The 20113-nt window shown below is 48.1% G+C and overlaps 1 long non-coding RNA gene across 2 annotated transcripts; it reads right to left on the bottom strand.

The window, feature by feature from the left end:
* Positions 1-1392: 1392 nt before the first annotated feature.
* LOC127295059 (uncharacterized) lies at positions 1393-2272 on the bottom strand. Of its 2 annotated transcripts, none has more exons than XR_011756684.1 (3): positions 2177-2272; positions 1935-2011; positions 1393-1831 (listed from the first exon to the last, which is right to left on the bottom strand). It is a non-coding gene; the product is annotated as an uncharacterized lncRNA (long non-coding RNA). The 2 variants fall into 2 exon arrangements; XR_007847507.1 differs by having other exon boundaries at positions 1393-1761.
* Between the last annotated feature and the right edge of the window lie 17841 nt (positions 2273-20113).

The following is a 20113-nucleotide window of genomic DNA, read 5'->3' as shown; positions in this document are numbered from 1 at the left end:
TCCGACCTTCGCGTGTTCAGATCGTTGGGAGGGATAGCTACTATATACGCCATGGGACTGCTTAACTACGACGGGTCTGCTCCGCCTCCCGCGCGGCAGCGGCCAGGCCTGCCAACGGTACATCAAAATCTCCCGGGCTGGAACGCGCCGTGATTCTACCCCGCCAGCCGGCCAGCATGCAATCTAGGAACAACGAACAGCCGATCGTCCAACAAAACACGCGATTTGCATAGATCGGGATGCTTGCCACTGCCCAATCAGGTCCCCCGTTTCTCTCTCAAAAAAAACATCAATGGCAAAGCTAGAGCCTGACGGTAATCGATGTGATTCTAGGCGTATCCGTGTGCACCAGGCGCTCGCGGTCATGGAGGAAGACGCACGGAACACGACTTCCTGCCGCAACTCGAGCTTTGGTCGCGCTAGCGGGGTCTTTCAATTTCTTGTCATCTTCCCTGATCGATCGCAGCCAAGATCCATCGCCCGGGAAAGTTGAGATGCGGTGGTTTGTAATTAAGAATTTATCTTAGTTGATCGAGTAAGGATGGCTTACCAGCGGAAAGTTGACTAATTGCAAGAACCCCACAAGATCTTTCATAGCTTGGTGTTGAAGAAAATAGAGAATTAAAGCTTTGATTGCAGGGCACCGTTACTGATCGGTTATTCATTGCTAGGAAAACTATATGCACGTTGACTAAATCGAGATGATGCACTCCTATCAAATTGGAGAGATAATAGTGCTAGATAAGCAGATTCTTCAGTCAATGAGTTTCGGAACAGAAGCAGACTAGCCTGCTTCCCACACGCGAAGCACGTAGAAGGATTCATCAGCTTGCTTGTGGATGTGTGGACGGTTGGACGCGGCGCAGATTGTCCACGGGTCGGACGTGTATGTTTTGATTCACAAATCACAGACTCAAACAACCTCTTTTTGTTCGGGTTGGGATAAGCTGGTCTTGTACGTTTGATAGGGTTATGGGGATTTTTCATCGGGAGAACTTGAGCTCCTTAGTATACCAGCGCGGAGTTCGATCCGTCTAGATTTCTAATCCAAGGGCTGCCCGGCAACTTTTTCTTTTTTGAGCTCAACAAAGCTAATGAACATTGTTCCTGGTTCATCTCACGGATCTAACTTATTCTTTGTTCTTTTTCTACGCCATCTTATAAACTTTTTATTCATGAAGAATTGTAACAATTTAGTTTATTTAGCCATGTTTGCTACAACAATTTTCTATTTTTTCTATTTTGACGTTAATGAATTTTGCTCTTTCGCAGCAACGCGCGGGCATTGTCCTAATCTCTACTAAAAAGAGTTGGTCAAGGGTTTTAAATAAACCGAAAAGTTTTGCTTCAACAATGCATGTCACACATAAACATTACTAACAGCAACCAATATGTATGAACAGAGACTAATAATATTTTTTCTAGATAGCCAGTACTAATACAAGACTAACCCAATTGGAATCACCCAAAAATATTAAACCTACAATTTTAGGAATTTCTTTGAATCTGACTGTACAGAAAACAAGATCTGTAAGCCATAAATCGTAGAAAAATCCTAAAAATATGGGTCCACTTGCATTTGAAAGGTAATTAAACAGAGATGCATAAACAATTGGATTTGGGTTCAAATTGTTTCTGAAACTCTCACAAATGGATTTACAAGTTTACTGCATGTCTGTACCATTTGCTTTCTCTCTGGATTTACACAATAGATAAATGTTTGAAACTTGTCTGATATGATTAAGAAAACATTCAGCAGTCCTACAAAATTGGAATCACTCGATTAGGTTCAAAAATGGATTTTTGGTGATTTAAAAGCTAACAGCCATGTCTGCAGAACACACAAAACAAGTTTAATTCACCAAAAATCATACACAAATCACAAAAATATGAGGTCTACTGCATCTGAAAGGTATTGAATAGGTGGTTCTTACCCCATTGGGTTCATTCAAAAATTCTTCTCCAAGCTCCTGGTTTAATTCGACAAAGTTAGATCTGACCAGATCTTGATCTGTGAACCATTTCAGTTTCAGGAGGTCAATAGAGGTGAAACCAACGCCAGAATGAAGGTACTGAATAGGGCTTTCACCAACAGTTGAGTTTTCTCAAAAAGGTTCTGTGAAACGGAAGAAATCTAATAAACAGTGATTCTGTATGTTTACAGAACTTTATTTACCACGGCAAATACGTAACGAATTTGAGGATGAGACCAACGCCAAGTTGTATATCTTTTCAATACCTATCTGGAGAACTTTGAATCACTCGATTTGGATCTGCACACGAGTTTTGACGGATTTTACAAAATCGTACCAGAATCAGAAACAGCAAGATAGCAGAAATTACTGCAAGGTTTTGGACGAATTTGGTCAAGAGCTTCAGATCTGAGGATTGCTCAACCTTCTCCATGCTTGGACCAACATGCACCCGCATCAAGATCCAATCTAGTGAGAGGAGAAAGGAGAAAGAGAGCTGGATTCATCAAAGATTAGGGAAGAAGAGAGGGAGAGGGATGCTCTCATGGTGAGGGGAAGCTTGAGGGAGGAGGGAGTTGCATCTTGGAGAGGTTTCCATGGCCATGGCCGGCCATGGAGCCTTGGGGGAGCAGCAGCTCGTGGGGAAGAGGTAGGAGAGGAGTGTGAGTGAGTGGTGGAAGGAGTGGAGAGTCAAAAATGAGAGCCAAAGGTGGAGGGGTAGCCGGCCAAGGCATTTTTATAGAGGGAGAGGGAGTTGGCTGCCTCATTTATGATTGGCCAAGGGGGGTGGCTGGCTTGGGGAAGGGAAAATTGACCCAAGCTGAAATTATTAGTGGCATTGGGAAGAGACAAAGAAAAGAGAGGTTTTCCCAAGGTGGAGTAATTGTGTGAGAGAGAGAGAGAGAGAGATTGAGATGCATGATGCATGTGTGCCATGCATGGCATGGCCGGCCAAGTTTCGTGGCCATGCACAAGTGAGCAACTAGAGAGTATTGCCACACATGCATGACACCCAAGGTTGAGTGTCTCACATTTTACAAAAAATGGTGGCCCTAAGAGATGTAGAATTTTAGGTAAAGTGATAACAATGCACAAGGGTGCTAAAGTAGATGGTGGTGGCATTCTAACCTGATAAAAGAGGTGTGTAAGATATGATGGTGGTGATGGTGGTTTAGACAATGGTAGATCAAGGCTATGAGAGATGGTGAGTGAAGTAACCATATACTCACAAGTATGAATATATTGACATAAGTCATCAATTCATGATGGAAAAGACTAGATGATTGAGATGGGTATGATGAATTATAAGTTGCTCCACAAATAAGAGGTCAATTGGGAGTGATTTGAAAGTATCAAATGATCATCTACATGATCAAGAATTGGAGGATGAGGGAATACAATGTGGTAGATCAGAGATACACAAGATGTGCAAGAGTTGTCATTTGAAATAGAACTCAATTGAAAAGTATTTGAAACACCTCAATTGTCTAGGGACAATTGGGAATGAACTCAAGTAGAATGAAATATGAAAGTGTTGAGATAAAACTAGTTGGAACATAGGAGTTCAAAATATTCTGCTTACTTTCCCAAGTAAAGTAGAGTTTTTCTCAAATGTAAAAATAAGCAAGAGGAAAACAAGAAATGGTATAAGTACCATAAACAAGCCTTTTGTTAAAAAGAAGGCAAGAAAGAAAATACTGTTTTAGAAATTAGTACTTGGTAGAAATGGGATGAAAAACAAAACCCATTTCAGTTCCTTGTTTTCTTTGCAGAAATATCTTGAAAAGATTTATAAAACTAGAAGTAGTTTTGTGATCAAAACTAGAGAAGGAAAACAATAGGGTTTTTGAGAAGGAAAAACTAATTTAGGGAGGAGTGTTCTCAAGGGTAGATGATGGCTACAAAATGTACCCACCATTCCCACTCTTGGTTTTTTGAAGATTAAACTTGAATAAAAACAAGAGGTAAAATTGAAGGAAGTGATCTAGTGTTGAATCATTGAATAGGGTATAAGATCAAGTTGGATATAGGAGTTGCAAGGATAGTCTGAGACATGCAAGACGTGGAGGTTGAGGAGGGTATTGTACAGATGAGATCCATGCATTGAGGTCACTAATAACAGTTGTGGTAGCGTAGAGATTAACTGCCAAGGTATGGACATTTTAAGCCTGTCAACACAGATGGTCGACATGGCCTCAAAACCAACAAGGATGAGTGGGTATAAGAGAGGGATGTAGCTAGGGGTAGATGATCCCAAGTTTTGAATTAAGGATGATTGAGCTATCTTGTACCACAAAGGGAAAAAGTCAAGATGGCACACTCATGTTGTCATCAGGAGAAGAGTTTTAGGTAGTAAAAAGGAAAACAATTTTTCCTAAGTCACACATGTGTTTTATTAGGTGAGTTATTTGTCTGACCACTAGAGGTGTTGTTCTTTGAGGTAGCTCAAGACAAAACTCAACAAGAAAAACAAGACAATACATCTACCAACAGATCAAAGCAATCCATCTTAACAAACAGATCAAGGCAATTCATCTAATTAGTCTTTAGAAAAAGTTTTTGTTCCCCCTAATTTTTGCATTAAGGACAATTAATCAAGGTTGCAAAAGTTGGGGTGTTACAAAACATTGGCACCGTCTCTCCACAGTAATTGAGCTCCCATATCTCCTCGATCCTTCCAAAAAATCTTTCCTTGACATTAGTCTCATCATCGGCGTATGACAGCATAGTTACTCCTGAGTTTTGATTTTCACTATTTCTGTCCTTTTCCTCGGTGTAGAATCTGTAACCGTTGATGTCGTACCCCTGATAGGTCCTTACGTTATGCGCGGGTCCCTGTGATAAGGTGTATATGAGTTTTTCATCTTCGGTAGAAGGCCTTTTTCTCTGTGCTTCAACCAGTTGAGTTTGCTTGAACCAACGCGTGAAGCTGGAGTTGTGCTTTTTGGTTACGTCTCCCATCTTCCTCGGTCGGCCCATATCGATGTAATTCTGCTCGACCATGCTTTTGTGCTCTTGCACGAAAGGTTCGATCAGTTTTAAGTGTTTTAGCGCGACCCGGTGAGCCCTGTCAAAGTCGTCGCGTCGATTTTCAATGCCGACATGGACTGAGCGGTAGCCCTCGCGGTGACCGACTCCAGCGAGCCTCCCGAGGTGCGTCCTGGGGGGTAGACCAACATGATCCTCGTCGTCCTCGGTGCTTAGATAATTCTGGCAGAAGGAGATGCACTCGTAGGTTAGAAACCCCTTGGCCATGCTTGCGTCTGGACGGGCCCTATTGCGAACGTATCCTTTCATGACACCGTTCTGCCTTTCGAAAGGCATCATGTTGTGGAGGAACGTTGGGCCGAGCTGCTTGATGTCTTCAACGACATGGAGAAGGAGATGGACGCATATATCACATAATGCAGGCGGGAAATAAATCTCGAGCTCACATAGTATCACCACGATCTCATCCTGTAGCATCTTGAGCTGCCTCACGCCGATCGACTTCCTGGTGATAACGTCAAAAAAGTTGCAAAGGCCAAACAGCGTATCACGGACGTGCTCGTCCATTATGCCTCGGATCGCAACGGGAAGTATCTGCGTCATTAGCACGTGGCAATCGTGAGACTTCATCCCGGTGAACCTCTTCTTCTCTACGTCCAGATATCTCGCTTATATTCCCGAGTAACCGTGAGGAACTTTCACTCCTAGGAGGCACTGAAAATCGCTCGAGCTCCTCCGGACTCGTTGTGAAGCTGCGACGGAAGCTGCACCGCGTTCTTCTTAGCCCTTTTGCGGAGACGTTGAGTCCCTTCCGTCTGATCATCATCATCATCATCATCATCATCGTCATCGTCAGTATCGGGGGCTTGAAGATCTTTCCTGATGCCAAAATGTTTAAGATCGTATCTTGCTTTTGGTCCATCCTTGGACTTTTCTGAGTTGCAAAGAGTGCCAAGCAGACTCTCGGTAACGTTCTTCGTAATGTGCATGACATCGAGGCTGTGGGGCATGTGGAGGACCTTCCAGTACTCCAAGTCGTGGAAAACAGACCTCGCTTTCCATACATCGAGCAGCGGCTCTGGCTTCGGTCGCTTCTTTCCCGGCGCTGGGCACTCCTTCCAATTTTTCAGAAGATCATCGATTTCTGCGCCGCTCCTCGGGCGTGGGGGTCCATCGGGCTCATCTTTACCATTGAACAGATCACCGCGTTTTCTCCACGGGTGATCCAAGCGAAGCCACCTTCGAGCACCTGGGTAGACGGTTTTCGAGGACCCGGGATCCCTTGGTAGTTGTAGATGCGGGGTATCGTCCATGCACTTCACACAGCCGTTGAATCCGTGGCCGACCTGGGCAGATACATATGCGTAACCAGGATAGTCCGTGACCGTCGTGATCAACGCGGCTCTCATATCGAAATAAGTTCTAGTGTAGGCGTCCCACGTACGGGGTGGCGTCTTCCACAACGTGTCTAACTCCTCTTTCAGCAGCCCGAGATACAAATGCATGTCGACACCTGGTTGTTTCGGGCCCTGAATGAGAATACTCAGGTGTATGTACCTTTGCTTGGTGCACAGCCACGGGGGTAGGTTGTAAGGCCATACAAACACAGGCCAGGTGCTATGCGTGCTACTCTAGTTGCCGAACGGATTGAGTCCATCGGTGCTCATACCCAGCCTGATGTTCCTTGCGTCGCCCCCGAACTTAGGGAAGGCGATGTCCAATGCTTGCCACTGTCCAGCGTCTGAAGGGTGTGTCAGCATATAGCCCATCTCCGGATCTTCTTCGGGCTTCTGCCTTTCCGCGTGCCATTGCATGAGCTTTGCTTCCTTAGGGTCCACGAAATACCGCTGCAGACGGGGAGTGATAGGAAAGTACCATACCACTTTTCGAGGTACCTTCTTGTTCCCAACCTTGTACCGTCCGTGGCCACACATCGGACATGTGGTTCTGTCCTTGTACTCGCACCTATAAATCACACAATCATTAATGCATGCGTGGTATTTTTCGTGCGGTAGGTCAAGGGGACACACGACTTTCTTGGCCTCCTCGGTACTACTTGGCAATGTGTTCCCCTCCGGGAGACGATCGTGCCAGAATTTTAAGTTCTTGCTGAAGCTAGAATCGGTCCACTTGTTCTGCGTCTTCATCTGCAGGTAATCAAGCGTTACATGCAAACGCGTATCCTGCGGACGACACCCAGGAAAGATCGAAGTCATCCCGTCTTTCTCCATTTGCGACAGCTTGGCTCTCTCTCTAGCTGCAACTCTATCGTTGCTCGTCTCCTGGAGGAGAAGATCTTGAACATGAGAGTCCCGCAAGGCCGAAATTAGCGGGGTCGCGCCGGAATCTTCTTCTTCATCATGATGATGTTCTCCGCCGGCATCTTCTTCTTCATGATGATCTTCTCCGCCGACTTCTTCTTCATGATGATAGTCCCCGTCGGCATGATGATAGTCTTCTTCATGATGATAGTCATCTCGCTCGACATGGTCTTCATGCGCACCATTTGATGGGGCCGGCCGCGCCTGGTTGTCTTGCATGAAACCCCGCCTCAAAGAGTGCTCCTCCAGTTGTCCGGAATCAGGGTTGATCCAGCGCTCGAGTTTGCATGATCGACACGGACATCTTATCTGGCGCCTATTGTTCTGAATCATGTCCTCCTTCGCGTCTATCTTGTATCTAGAGATTCGAGCGGAACTCATCGAGAGGACCATGCTTGCCTGCAAATGGTATACGTAGAACAGGAAATTAGAACCGCACCAAATGCACACACATGCATGGGCCGTACCTCTCCTCAAGGTATTACATGGAGCAGAAAAATTCGGCATGACCTCTCCTCAAAGTAGGACATATGGGTAGTGCAAAATTTGCCGAAACGGAAATGAATCAACATTTCGGCAAACATCCATGCACCACACCGGCACACACACAAGCGCTTCACCTGCAACAAGCATCCATACACACGACGGCCACACAAGATCTACAAGCATATGCATGTCTCCTCCAAGCATATGTATGTCTCCTCCAACTACTCACCTTCTAGATTCGATACCGAGACGAGACCGCGATCGATGAGTTCGAGAGGAGGAGAGAGTATGGAGAGCCTTCTCCTCAACTCCAATTAAGTATCAACCAAAGTAAGTGCAATAAATACCCAAGCAAGTGAAAAGTAGAGTCAAAATGGTATGAGAGAGAAGGGGGGGACGAGCTAGATGGAGGAAGAAGAATGGCTTGTGTAGTGTGGTAGGTGGGAGGTTGGCTCACTTTTGTAGATCTGGTTCGCTAATTCTGTGGCGCACCGAAAACAATGCGCCACAGAATACCTTATTTCTGTGGCGCACCAGGCAAATTGCGCCACAGAATAGCTTATTTTTGTGGCGCACGATTGCAGTGCGCCACATAATAGCTTATTTTTGTGGCGCACTGTCGCCGTGCGCCACAGAATAGCTTATTTTTGTGGCGCACTGTGGTACGTGCGCCATAGAAATAGTAAAACCAATGATTGGGGGTGACAGCTTGTGGGGCCCACCAAGTTTTTGTGGCGCACGGTTCGCTGGTGCGCCACAAAGTTAAGCTATTTTTGTGGCGCACCTTGCCTGGTGCGCCACAAAACAAATTTATGTGGCGCATGTTTCGAGGTGCGCCACAGAACTAAGCTCCGCCTATAAGGGTTTTCCTACTAGGGTCCTCCTCCGGCTCCGGCGCCGCCAGCGCCGCCAGGCTCAATAGCCAAACCTGGGGATTGGCTAGCGTCTTCCATCACGAAGCATGATGAGAAGAGGGCCCGAAGCCTCAGGTTAATCTCCTCCGACGAGGGGAACGTGATTCTTCCAGGTGCGATTTCTCGACCCAATCCCCCTGCTGGTTTTACCGTGGTGTTCCTGTCGTTCCTGTATCGGGGTCTCTCACATCCTGCCCATGAATTTCTCCATCGTCTTCTGCGGACTTACAAAATCCAACTGTGGCAACTCACCCCTAACTCAATCCTTCACGTTGCTGTGTTCATCACCCTCTGCGAGGCGTTCTTGGGCATTGAGCCTCATTTTGGGTTGTGGAAAAATATCTTCTATGTAAAGAGGTACATCAGTAGTAATGGATCTTTTGTCATCGGAGGAGTGGGGTTTGTGGCTCGTTCAGAGGTTAACTATTTCAGTTTCCCAATGAGAGAATCCGTGCAAGGATGGAGACTGAAATGGTTTTATGTCAAGGATTCATCGACAACCGAGTCCCAACTTCCTTGCTTTGCCGATGTCCTCGAAGCCAAGCCTAAGGACTCTTGGAAGAACATTCTCTCTCTCGACGAAAAGGCAACAGCCGACGAATTATTTGCCAAATTCCTTCAGATCAAAGAGGCCGATGGTCAAACTATGATCAGCACAGAGGTGGCAGCAGTGTTCTTGAAATGTTGAGTCCAACCAGTCATGGCCAGAGTTCGCCCGATGTGGTTATATTCGGGTCCGAAGGATGAAACCAGGATAAATATTGCTGAACTGTCAGAAAAGGAGCTGCTCGATGAAGTCCGTCGCCTTACTCTCTTTAGTCAGGAAGACTCAATCCCATTGATATCTTCTTATACTCCTCTTGATGCCGATCATCCACCATCAGAGGTAATTTTCCTTCTTATTACGCTGCTTCCACTTAGTCGGCATAATTACTATTGTTCTTATTTATTCTTTTCTTCGACAGATCCCCATAGTTTCTGGAAACTTGCTTGATTCGCCGAATGATACTTCTGAGGGAAGAGGCTCCTCATTCCTTGTTGATTTTCATACTGTCGAACACACAGGCCCAGCGAGCGAACACGATGATCTGATAGATTCTGAAGCTGTCCACACCGATCTTCCTTCCTCTGCCGATGATGCTTGCGACACAGAGGGATCAGTGCGTGATGATGACGCTGATCGTGATGCCTTTGTTAATGCAGCTGTGGAGGAGACCAGGGTTTCACCCGTGAAGAGATCAACCGGCGGCTTTGCCGATGAAGACGATCTCTTCGATATGTAAGCGCCTTCTTCCCTGAATTCATATTTCATCCTTTATTTCTCGCATTTCTTTTTATAACTTTTGTCAGTCATTTCCTTTCGCAGTGACAAAGGTTTCATTGAGCCTCCGCCTAAGAAAGCCAAATCTGGCGCTGCTCCTCTGGACGTCGCGGCTTCCGTAGCTTCGGCTCCTAAGGCAGCCCCCGCGGCTCAGGTATCGACTGCTTCTTCCCTTTCTAAGGGGAAAGATGTTCCTTCAACTTCTGCCGCCACGACTCCTCCTTCTGTAAGTCTTTTTTAGATTACAACGCGAGTTTCCTGGAGTGTACCTTGTTTAATGATTCTTTGCCAAACATCCTCCTTCCTTAAGGACCTGCAGGGTGTTATATCCTCTTTGGAGGCCTTCGCCTCCCAATTCACCTCTCTGGAGGCAGACAAGGTTCGGCTGCAAAAGGAAGTTAAATCTTCTTCCTCGAAGTTGGATGGCGCAGTCAAGATAGCTGCCGAAGCTCGCCAAGAGGTCGACTCCTTGAAGGAAGAACTGGGCAAGCTGAAGGAGAAACTGAAAGAAGAGGATGCGTCTAGGCTGGCTGCCGAGGCTCGGGCAGCTGAAAAAGATGAACTTCTTCGCCAGTCTTCCTTAGCTTTGCTTGGTAATTCTTTCTATATGCCTCAGTCGATTATTGCACTTATGGATTTGATCCTTTGTCAGTGATCTTTTCCATTTCATTCTCTTGCAGAAGCCGCCAACATCCCCGCCAATGCCTTGGACAAAATTCCAAACAACTCTCCGGCCAACGGCGTGTCGATGACTCTCGCCTCCCACCAGCTTACACGAGAGCTTCTTGAAAAGGGAAAAGGTGCCATGGCGCGGATGCACTCGATGATCTTCCCCAAGATTAATCAAGACAAAACTCTAGGGCAGTTGATCGACGCCTTCGCGGTTGACACCAAGGAGGTTATCGAGGTATTCAAATGCACTTCGCGTACCTATGGTGCCCTCCTTGCCTTCCAACTTATGATGGGTCATGGCTTTAAAGCCGATATCGAAGAAATGTCTAAAGAGCTGCCGAAAGAGCAAGATGGGCGGTTTGTTGATTTAAGCATCTTCAAGACGTCAGCTCTTAAGTGTGCACGCCAGCTCCTTGAGCTGGTTTCATAAAGGAAGACATCGGCTGGCCCTAGTTTATCGACTCAGACCCAAGCCCTTTGATTCTTGTAACGAACTTTTCTTTGATCACGCAGTTGGAAAAGGATCTGCGCAGCACCTATGCCTTGGCTACTATCATCAAGAAGAAGGGCGAGATTGCAGCCAACGTAGAGCGCTATGCTCTTACTGAACTGCATAAGACCACTGAAAGTTCGAACTGTAAGTTCCCTAGTCCTTGTGTTCATTACTCTTTCGTCAAAAACTTGTTGCCTGATCTTCCGTTGATTCCTCTGCTAGTCATAGCTTTGAACCGTGCGGAAGAGAACAAGCGAATTCACGAGCGTGTGCACGCATTAACCCAGCTGTCATCAGCCGAAGAAATTTTCTGGCGGGAACACTCGAAGGCTTCGGCTGTCGCCCAATTTCAGGATCAGGTCCAACAAGTCCACCATTTCTTCGACAAGTGCTACAAAGCCCCGAGGGTAATTTGGAGGACGATGTTCCCCTTGAACGCAGTCCCTCCTACGCTGCTGACTCTGATGTCTGAGTTTGGTAATACCAAGAAGATTCGAGACTTGGTGCGAGCTCAGGTTTTTGCAGGGGCCAGATTTACACTTGCCCTTGTCCTTGCGCGTTATCCCTCAGCGAATCTGCTGACTATCGCTAACGCAGTTGATATGGATATCCGGGCCTGGTACTCTAGGACAGCCATTGAGATGATATTTGGGTCTAAGGTTGTACCAGTAGTTTATTATAATCTTGTTATTAGGAGATAATAATGTAGCCAGGTCATGCTGTGGGCCATCTAGGGTTTTAATAGAGTCTGTTTGACTTGGGCCTGTCCAAGTCGAACTAGGTTAGGCCCAATAGGGGGGCCGGCCGGCCAGCTCTCCCTCTCATATAAGGAGATGCCACGGCTAGGGTTAGGGTAAGTTCAAGTTTAGTCTAAAAGTTTAGGGTTTCCCTATAGCGTGTGATCACGTGTATCATCCCTCCGGGGGTACGGCGCTGCCGTTATCTATTATCCGCTGCGAAGGTTCTTGTGTTCATCAAGGATTGTCTAGCTCTTGGTTTGAGGCGTATCGTTCATCGATCCGTTGCTTGCTGGATTCGTTCCCTCTTCTCCAGGCTGCGTTCATCGCGTTGTTGGGAGGATTCTCTACCCCAGATTCTCGCTGTGAAAGGTCGGGCCAACAGTCCCTCATCATCTGGTATCAGATTTCTGGGTTGCTCACGGCGAGGTGTTGTTGATCGATCTCTTTGATCGGTTTGCATCGGAGAAGATTAGCTCTAAGATCGGAGGAGTTTGGCTCTCGGTCGAAGGAGGTTGGTTCGAGGAAGTTTGGTGTTGTTTGGTGAAGTTTGGAGGTCATCCATGGCTGTTTCGGAGGTCAAAATCGCGAAAAATCGCGACCAGAATCGGGAAGAAGACGAAATTTCGCGACCAGGAAAAACTTCGTCTGAACTCCGGTCAACCGGGCCAGTGACCGGGCTGCCTGGCGTAGAACCCGGTCAACCGGGCGGCAAACCGGGAAGTTCGCAAAAATTCATCCGGTTGTGTTCCGGTGCGATGCATCCGGTTGGCGACCGGTCAACCGGGCCCGTGACCGGGCAGGCCGGTCTGGAGGCCGGTCTAACCGGGCCCCGGGCCGGGACGGCTCAGACTGCTGCGGCTTTTCCTCCGGCGGTTTCTCCTGTTACTGCGCTTGCTTCTTCGGCAATACTAGCTACTGCTGCTCCTGTTTCTCCGGCGATGCTCCTTGATGCTACTACTGTTGTTGCTTCATTTGGAGACGATGTGCGTGGCATACGGTGTTCACGTGGCACGAAATCCGGTGATGTTTTCAATGATTACCTTGATATCCGCCGTTGGGAGGACATACCGCATTGTGTGTCAGGCCTAAAGTGGTATTTATGCCATGACGCGACAATTGAGCAGTACGAAGAATGGGAGAAGTACATGGAATTGGGTTTCCAACGATGTCGTCGCTACAAAGGGAAGTTCACTGGGTATGATGCCTGTCTTCTAGCTCACCGGCGTGTGGATGCCGAGTTGGACATATATTGGTATGATGCCGTTGATAGAGGCGAGTATGCTTATACTTGGGCGGACTTCAACAAGTTTCTGCGTGGTGGTTTTGGGTTACCATTGCAGCAGCGTAAGCAGTCATCCGGAGTTGGGCATGCATTGAAGGAAGTGGAAAAGTGCCTGACGAAGGTACAACAGGCAGTGGACAAGTGCATCATTACTAGTAAGAAGATTGTTCCACTACCAACAGTCACTAAGGTCGAGGTGAAATCTTCAGAGGAGATGAAACCTGGCTCTGATACCAAGAGCGCTACTGTGACTGTTGAGGCGGATGTACCATTGAGCGGGCTGAATATGCAACTCAAGAAGGTACAAGGTGATGCTTGCAAGACAGTTGACAAGGTTCAGCGGTGGAGTTTGTTTCAGACTCAGTGCATTATTAAGGGCAAAGCTTGCAAGTTGATGGTTGATGGTGGTAGCTGTACTAATGGCATTAGCAAGGCGATGGTGGCAGCGTTGGGGTTGTCTACATGGCGTCTTCCTGAACCTAAACGTCTTGAGTGGTTGAATAGCTGTGGTATGCTGAAGATTACTCACAAGGTGCGTGTGCCATTTACAGTTGATGATTATGTTGATGAGATCGATTGCGATGTGTTGCCATTGGAGGTGTGTGGATTGCTACTTGGGCGTCCTTGGCAGTATGATCGCAATGTGACACATGCTGGGCGAGCAAATACATATTCTTTTATGCATGGTGGCAAACAGCGGACTTTGAAGCCTATGGGTGATGATCATATCAAGTCTGATGTGGAGTTAGTGGTGCGTAAAGAGAAGTTGCACAAGGCTAAAGTGCAGCAAGAAGTGCATGATGTTCCGACCATTGATGTTGGTGTTGTTTCAGCCATGCCTGTAGATGACAAGACAGTTCTTGTTGGTGACAAGCCGGATGAAGCTACACTTGTTGTTGATGTGGATGTTGCAGCACGTGCTACAGTTCCAGTTTGTGTTGATGCCAGTATACAGACTGATGATATTTGTGCTGATGATACTTCAGTACATATGGCGCAGATGCGCGTGGGAGGAGTGGGAGGCGAGAAGGTTCGAGAAACCAGTGTTGATGGGGTTTCCGCCCGGTGCCAGGGCCGGCCGACCGGCTCCAGGACCGGCCGGGCCGGTCAGCCGACCGGTCAACCGGCGCCCAGACCGGCTGTGGTGCAACGCGTCAGTGGAGACAGTGGGCAGCGGCACTACCATGCTCGGTGTACTGCAGTCCAGTTTTCCGCGACACCGCGGATGCATCGAGGCAAGGATGGATGTGTGAGACATTTATGTGGCCCAGGCATTACACATCTTATGCAGGGTCATGTTCAGCGACACAGGGTTCCATCAAGACCTCAGAAGAAGAAGGAATTGGCGCCAAAGCCCAAGCTCATGTGGAGAAGAAAGGAGGCGCCAAGTGCTGTATCAAGTCGAGAAGGCCGCGAGGGAGGATGTGGTGTGGAAGGCAAGCAAGACTTGAGGACGGCGAGGACGTGTCATGTTCATATCACGTCACCTTTTTCCAGAAGACCCTCACGCGTTGGGGACAACGCTTCTTGAAGAAGGGGAGAGATGATATGGATATCCGGGCCTGGTACTCTAGGACAGCCATTGAGATGATATTTGGGTCTAAGGTTGTACCAGTAGTTTATTATAATCTTGTTATTAGGAGATAATAATGTAGCCAGGTCATGCTGTGGGCCATCTAGGGTTTTAATAGAGTCTGTTTGACTTGGGCCTGTCCAAGTCGAACTAGGTTAGGCCCAATAGGGGGGCCGGCCGGCCAGCTCTCCCTCTCATATAAGGAGATGCCACGGCTAGGGTTAGGGTAAGTTCAAGTTTAGTCTAAAAGTTTAGGGTTTCCCTATAGCGTGTGATCACGTGTATCATCCCTCCGGGGGTACGGCGCTGCCGTTATCTATTATCCGCTGCGAAGGTTCTTGTGTTCATCAAGGATTGTCTAGCTCTTGGTTTGAGGCGTATCGTTCATCGATCCGTTGCTTGCTGGATTCGTTCCCTCTTCTCCAGGCTGCGTTCATCGCGTTGTTGGGAGGATTCTCTACCCCAGATTCTCGCTGTGAAAGGTCGGGCCAACAGTCCCTCATCAGCAGTTGGTGATTTGGAGACAATGTATCCGAAGGTACTGTTGCCCGCCAATATTATTGTTGACAAGCTTGAAAAGGATTCAAAGGTACCTGAAGAAAAAGAAACTCCGCAAGGGTGATTCAGGGGTTAAGGTTGTTTTGTAAATGGGTATTTTGTCTTTTTCATCCAAGTGTTAGGATTGTTTAGCCGAGACTTTTTATTCGGTAGATACATGTACATGTACTTTTACCGTGTTAATGCCGTTGGCAAATTTTGAAGGAGCAAATCTTAATTGCCCGTTTAGATGTATGTGTATTCGTTGGTCAGCAAATTATTTGAGTGATCAGCTCGTGTTGCGGGTCTTGCTAAACCCGTTATACGTGCAACTTTGCTTTCAACCGATGTATGTTTTGAAAGGAGCTCCCGAGTATATCGGGTGGAATAACTCTGCCAATTGACCCGTTGTTCTTTGATATTTCCATAAGTAAAACATCGAACGTGGGTTGTGTTTATATTTATTTCCGAACTCTTGCTATTTACGGCGCTCGTAGAGGCATATATAGCAGAGGGAAGAGTTAATGTCCTTGTTTATTTTGCATCATGTAGCACTCGTAGAGGCTTTTACGGAGCACGATCTTTTGCCGCGCACTATGTTGCACCGTCGTTCGCCAGGGGGCGTAAGCAAGGCTTACAACGATGCGGTTTAGGTGCTCCGATTTACTGCAATGCTTTTCAAGGAAACAGAACTTAAGTTTGCATTAATAAAAAACACGGGATTAAAGGGCGACAAAAGGAGGGCCCTGTTTGAAAAGAAAGGGAAAGCTTAAACACTAGTAGATTGCTTAGGCAAGGAAGGGTTTCTTCTCATCTTTCGGCATGTCCACCACGCTGGTGGTTATCGACGCGTTGTTGATTTCATCAGGAGTCTGGTCAGCGATTGCCAGTGTCTTGCCGTCTCCTATGTCTTCTGTGCCATCAGCTGCCGAAGCTTTTGCTGCCGCAACTTTAGCTGCAGAGGTTTGTGCTGCTGAAGCTTCTATAGCAAGGTCAGCTGGCTTCTTCTTCGCCCCTCTGACGCGCTCTTCTTCCTTATTATCGAGTGACAACGACTTTGAAGGGAGGTCAGTAATTTCCTGCTTCAGTCCAAACTTTGCAGCAATCCTCTGAATGTCGCGATCACAATTGTCCGAGCGTGAGAAACTTCCATAGACTGTGATGTTTGTCCCGTTGCTCCCAGGCATTTTCAGCTTGAGGTATGCGTAGTGCGGTACAGCCATGAACTTGGCATAAGCTGGCCTCCCGAGTATAGCGTGATACTGCGACTCCCAGTTCACGACTTCGAACTCGATCTTTTCCTTCCTGAAGTTATCGGGTTTGCCAAAGGTGATGTTCAGGTAAACTTTGCCAAGAGAGTACGCCGGTGAAGTAGGGAGAATCCCATGAAAGCGGGTGTCCGTTTCTTCTAGTATTCTCATGGTGATCCCCATACTCTTGATTGTGTCGAGAAATATCAGGTTTAGTCCACTTCCACCATCCATGAAGACTTTGCTCATCTTGAACCCCCCGACCTGCGCCTCAACTACTAAGGCAGCGTGTCCTGGTTTCGGTATGGTCATCAGGTGATCTGCTCGGCTGAGTGTAATATTCTGAGATGACCACTCGACATATTCAGGGATGTTCGCCATGATGCTTTCTGCCAGGCTGATTTCTCGAGTGAGCTTCTTCATTTATCTTCTTGAAACACCTGTCCTGTGGATCATGCTCATCTGCCCACGTGGTGGTGGAAATGCCTCGTTGGGTTGATGAGGTTGAGCCTGCTGGACCTGATGCTGTGGTGGAGGCGGTGGTGGAGGTGGTGGCGGTTGCTGGCCTGACTGCTGGATGAGTTTCTGCATGTCAATGAACTGCCGACAGTCCCTGAGCAAGTGGCTTGACTTTGTTTTGCCGTCCTTAGAATCAACGTACGAGTGTAAGTAACAGGGAGCGTTGATCTGCTCAGCGTAGGGTAGTTCGGGAGTCCTCTGTTGTCGTGGTTTGTAATTGCCACGGTTCCCAGAGTTGTTCCGATTGCCGTCCTGCCGATCGTCTCGTCTGTCGTCGTATCGATCGTCCTGCCGATCGGAGTACCCTGCGGCTACCAGATTACTGTCGTCATAGCTGCGGTTCTTCCTTCTCTTGTGGCGATCCCTTCGTCCACCCGAGTCATGCTTCGGCTGGTCGTCGTCTTCGTCGTCACTGCGCTGTCGCGGCTTTCGTCCGTTGTCCTCGCCATCAGCCCAGCTGTTGGCAATTTCCATTAACTTGGTTATGGTTTTTGGCTTTTTGCGTCAGAGTTCTTCTATGTAGCTTTCACGTCGGATGCCATCGCTGAAGGCGTCGATTGCTCTATCGACATATACATCTTCGGCAGCGTTTAGGAGCTTGGTGAATCTCCCGATGTATGCGCGCATCGATTCCTTCTGCTTTTGCTGGCAATGCCGTAACTCCTCAATCCCGACAGGCCTTTTGTACGTTGCTTGGAAATTGGCAACGAAAGCGTCTACTAGGTCGTCCCATGACTTGATGGAACCCTTCGGCAGACCCCTTAACCAGGCTCGCGCTGAATCCTTTAGGTAAAGCTGCAAGCACTGCATTGCTGCTATCTGATTCCCCTTATGCAGAATCACAGTCTGCAGATAGTCGTCTATCCAGGACCTTGGCTCCTGCTGCCCATCGTATTTGGCAGCATCAGTAGGAGTGGGTTTGAACTTTCTGGGTGGCATCGCCTCACGGATCTTGTAGCTCAAACAATCGGCTCCCCTTAGCTCGCCGTCGTTATCCTGGCTCTCATCCGAAGAATCACTGTCATATTCCTCCCTAGCGGCGCGTCGTCGCCTTGCTTTGTCGATTCTGCTCTGGGTGATTTCATCCCGAGCGTCTCTCGCACGATGCTTTGAGCCACTAGCCTGCAACGTGGTCTTTTCCTTCCGCGGGACCAGATTGTCTCCCAATATTGCGAGACTTTCTAGGGCACCTCTGTGGGCTTGAGCCATGGAGCCTTCAGGGCGCTGATTGATGAGATATGCAGCGAGGTTGGCGGTCGCTCCCGCGACGGTTTTTGGTCGTGGCATGCCCGCGGTGTCCGTGGTCATAAAGGACTTGGTCAGATTCGACGTTATTTCTCTGGCGTCGTCTTCCGAGAGCCTGGATAGTCTTGAACGGTGCTTGCCTGCCCCTTGAGTACTTCGAGAGGCGCTTCCTTGCGAGCCTTTTCGTCATTCACTGGATCGATCTGCCGCGGATAGGCGTCTCTCGAGGGTGGCTTGTTCTTTGGATAGTCGTTCCCGGTTTTTCTCCAATATAGAGCGGTAAGCGTTGAGGGTGCCAACCGTGGTTCCTGCCGGAAGCGGCGTGTTGTTAAGCTCGTCTGCCTTGGCTGCTGCCCACTCCTCCTCTGCGATGGTGTGATCGTTGTTGTTGTTGGCGCTGTTCTCAAAACTTGCTCGCCTGCTGGAACGGGGGGTGCGATCTCCGTCTCCCCTGTTCCTCGTGTTGTTGGCAACATAAACCTGGTGGTGCGCTGTTCCTCGGGTGACACCTCGGACGGTGTTGTCGACACTGTCCTCTCCCGATGAATACTGGGCATTGCAGATGAACGGTGTGTCGCTTGATCCTAGCCCGTGCCTGGTGTCGCAGTTCAAGGAGTAGTACGAAGTTATCTCCGAAGACGTGGGATTGTCGGATCCAACCGACATGGAAGATGTCGAACGAGGAGTCAACGGCGCGGGCGAGCTCGTTGAGCCCGTCGGACCAGCCGAAAGGTCGACTGATGACGACGTGCTTGGACTCATCGATCTGGAAGTGGGTGATTCCAACAGCCGAAGGATTCCTTCCGAGTTGACGTTGTAGTGGACGCTCCCGAAGATCATCTCCATGTTTCCTTATAGATCGGAAAAAGTCGAGCGAGACGAGTCGCTGTGCGGGGTGAATTCGTAGGAGCCGAAGCGAATCGGGCTTCCCAGTCTTGGTGATGACGGTGTTCATGAAGCTGCTGATGACATGACTGGTTCTGCCGATGTCCAACCTTTTGCCGACAGGGTTCCCACAGACGGCGCCAATTGTCGAGGGTACTCCTCGGCAATGCCCTCCGATTGGTGCTTAGGGTTGACGGAATCCTGCAAGCTGACATGAGACATCGGTTTACAGACAAGCGGCGAGAGCGATTTACCCAGGTTCGGGGCCCTCGATGAGGTAAAACCCTTACGTCCTGCCTGTCTGATCTTGATTATGAAGATATTGGGTTACAATGGGGTGCCGAATAGTTCGGCTGAGATCTCGTCGAGAGGCTAAGTGCTACGATGACCTAGCTCTAGACTTTTGGTGGCTAAGATTGCTAAGATTGATTGTGTCACTCGGCAGCCCCTCTCCTGGCCTTTATATAGGGGGCCAGGTCTCAAGAGGTCTAACCGAGTACGACTAGGTTTACAGCAGTTTTAAATCTAATCTTTCCTTGTTCGGCTGCCTCCTTGTCTTGCCCGCCAAGGAATCTTCTGGTGCGCCATCCAGGTGGCCCGTCTTGCCTCCAAGTGCCTTCATGGGCCTCCAACTAGATAATACAGGATAGGGCAATGTCGGTTACCCGAAGGGTAATGCCCACGTCAGATGATCTACCTTGCTGGTAGAGATAACGTCCTTCATGGGAGCCTCTCTTTGAAATTGTGTTTGACAAGGGGGTTAGAGTGCCCACTACCATTCGTTGACAACAACAAACACCTCTCAAAACTTTATTTTTATGCTCTCTATATGATTTCAAAACTTGAAAAGCTCTAGCACATGATTTAATCCCTGCTTCCCTCTGCGAAGGGCCTTTCTTTTACTTTATGTTGAG

This window comes from Lolium perenne, chromosome 4 (genome assembly GCF_019359855.2).
Source record: "Lolium perenne isolate Kyuss_39 chromosome 4, Kyuss_2.0, whole genome shotgun sequence".
NCBI lineage: Eukaryota > Viridiplantae > Streptophyta > Magnoliopsida > Poales > Poaceae > Lolium > Lolium perenne.
This window is presented reverse-complemented; position numbering and strand designations above follow the sequence as displayed.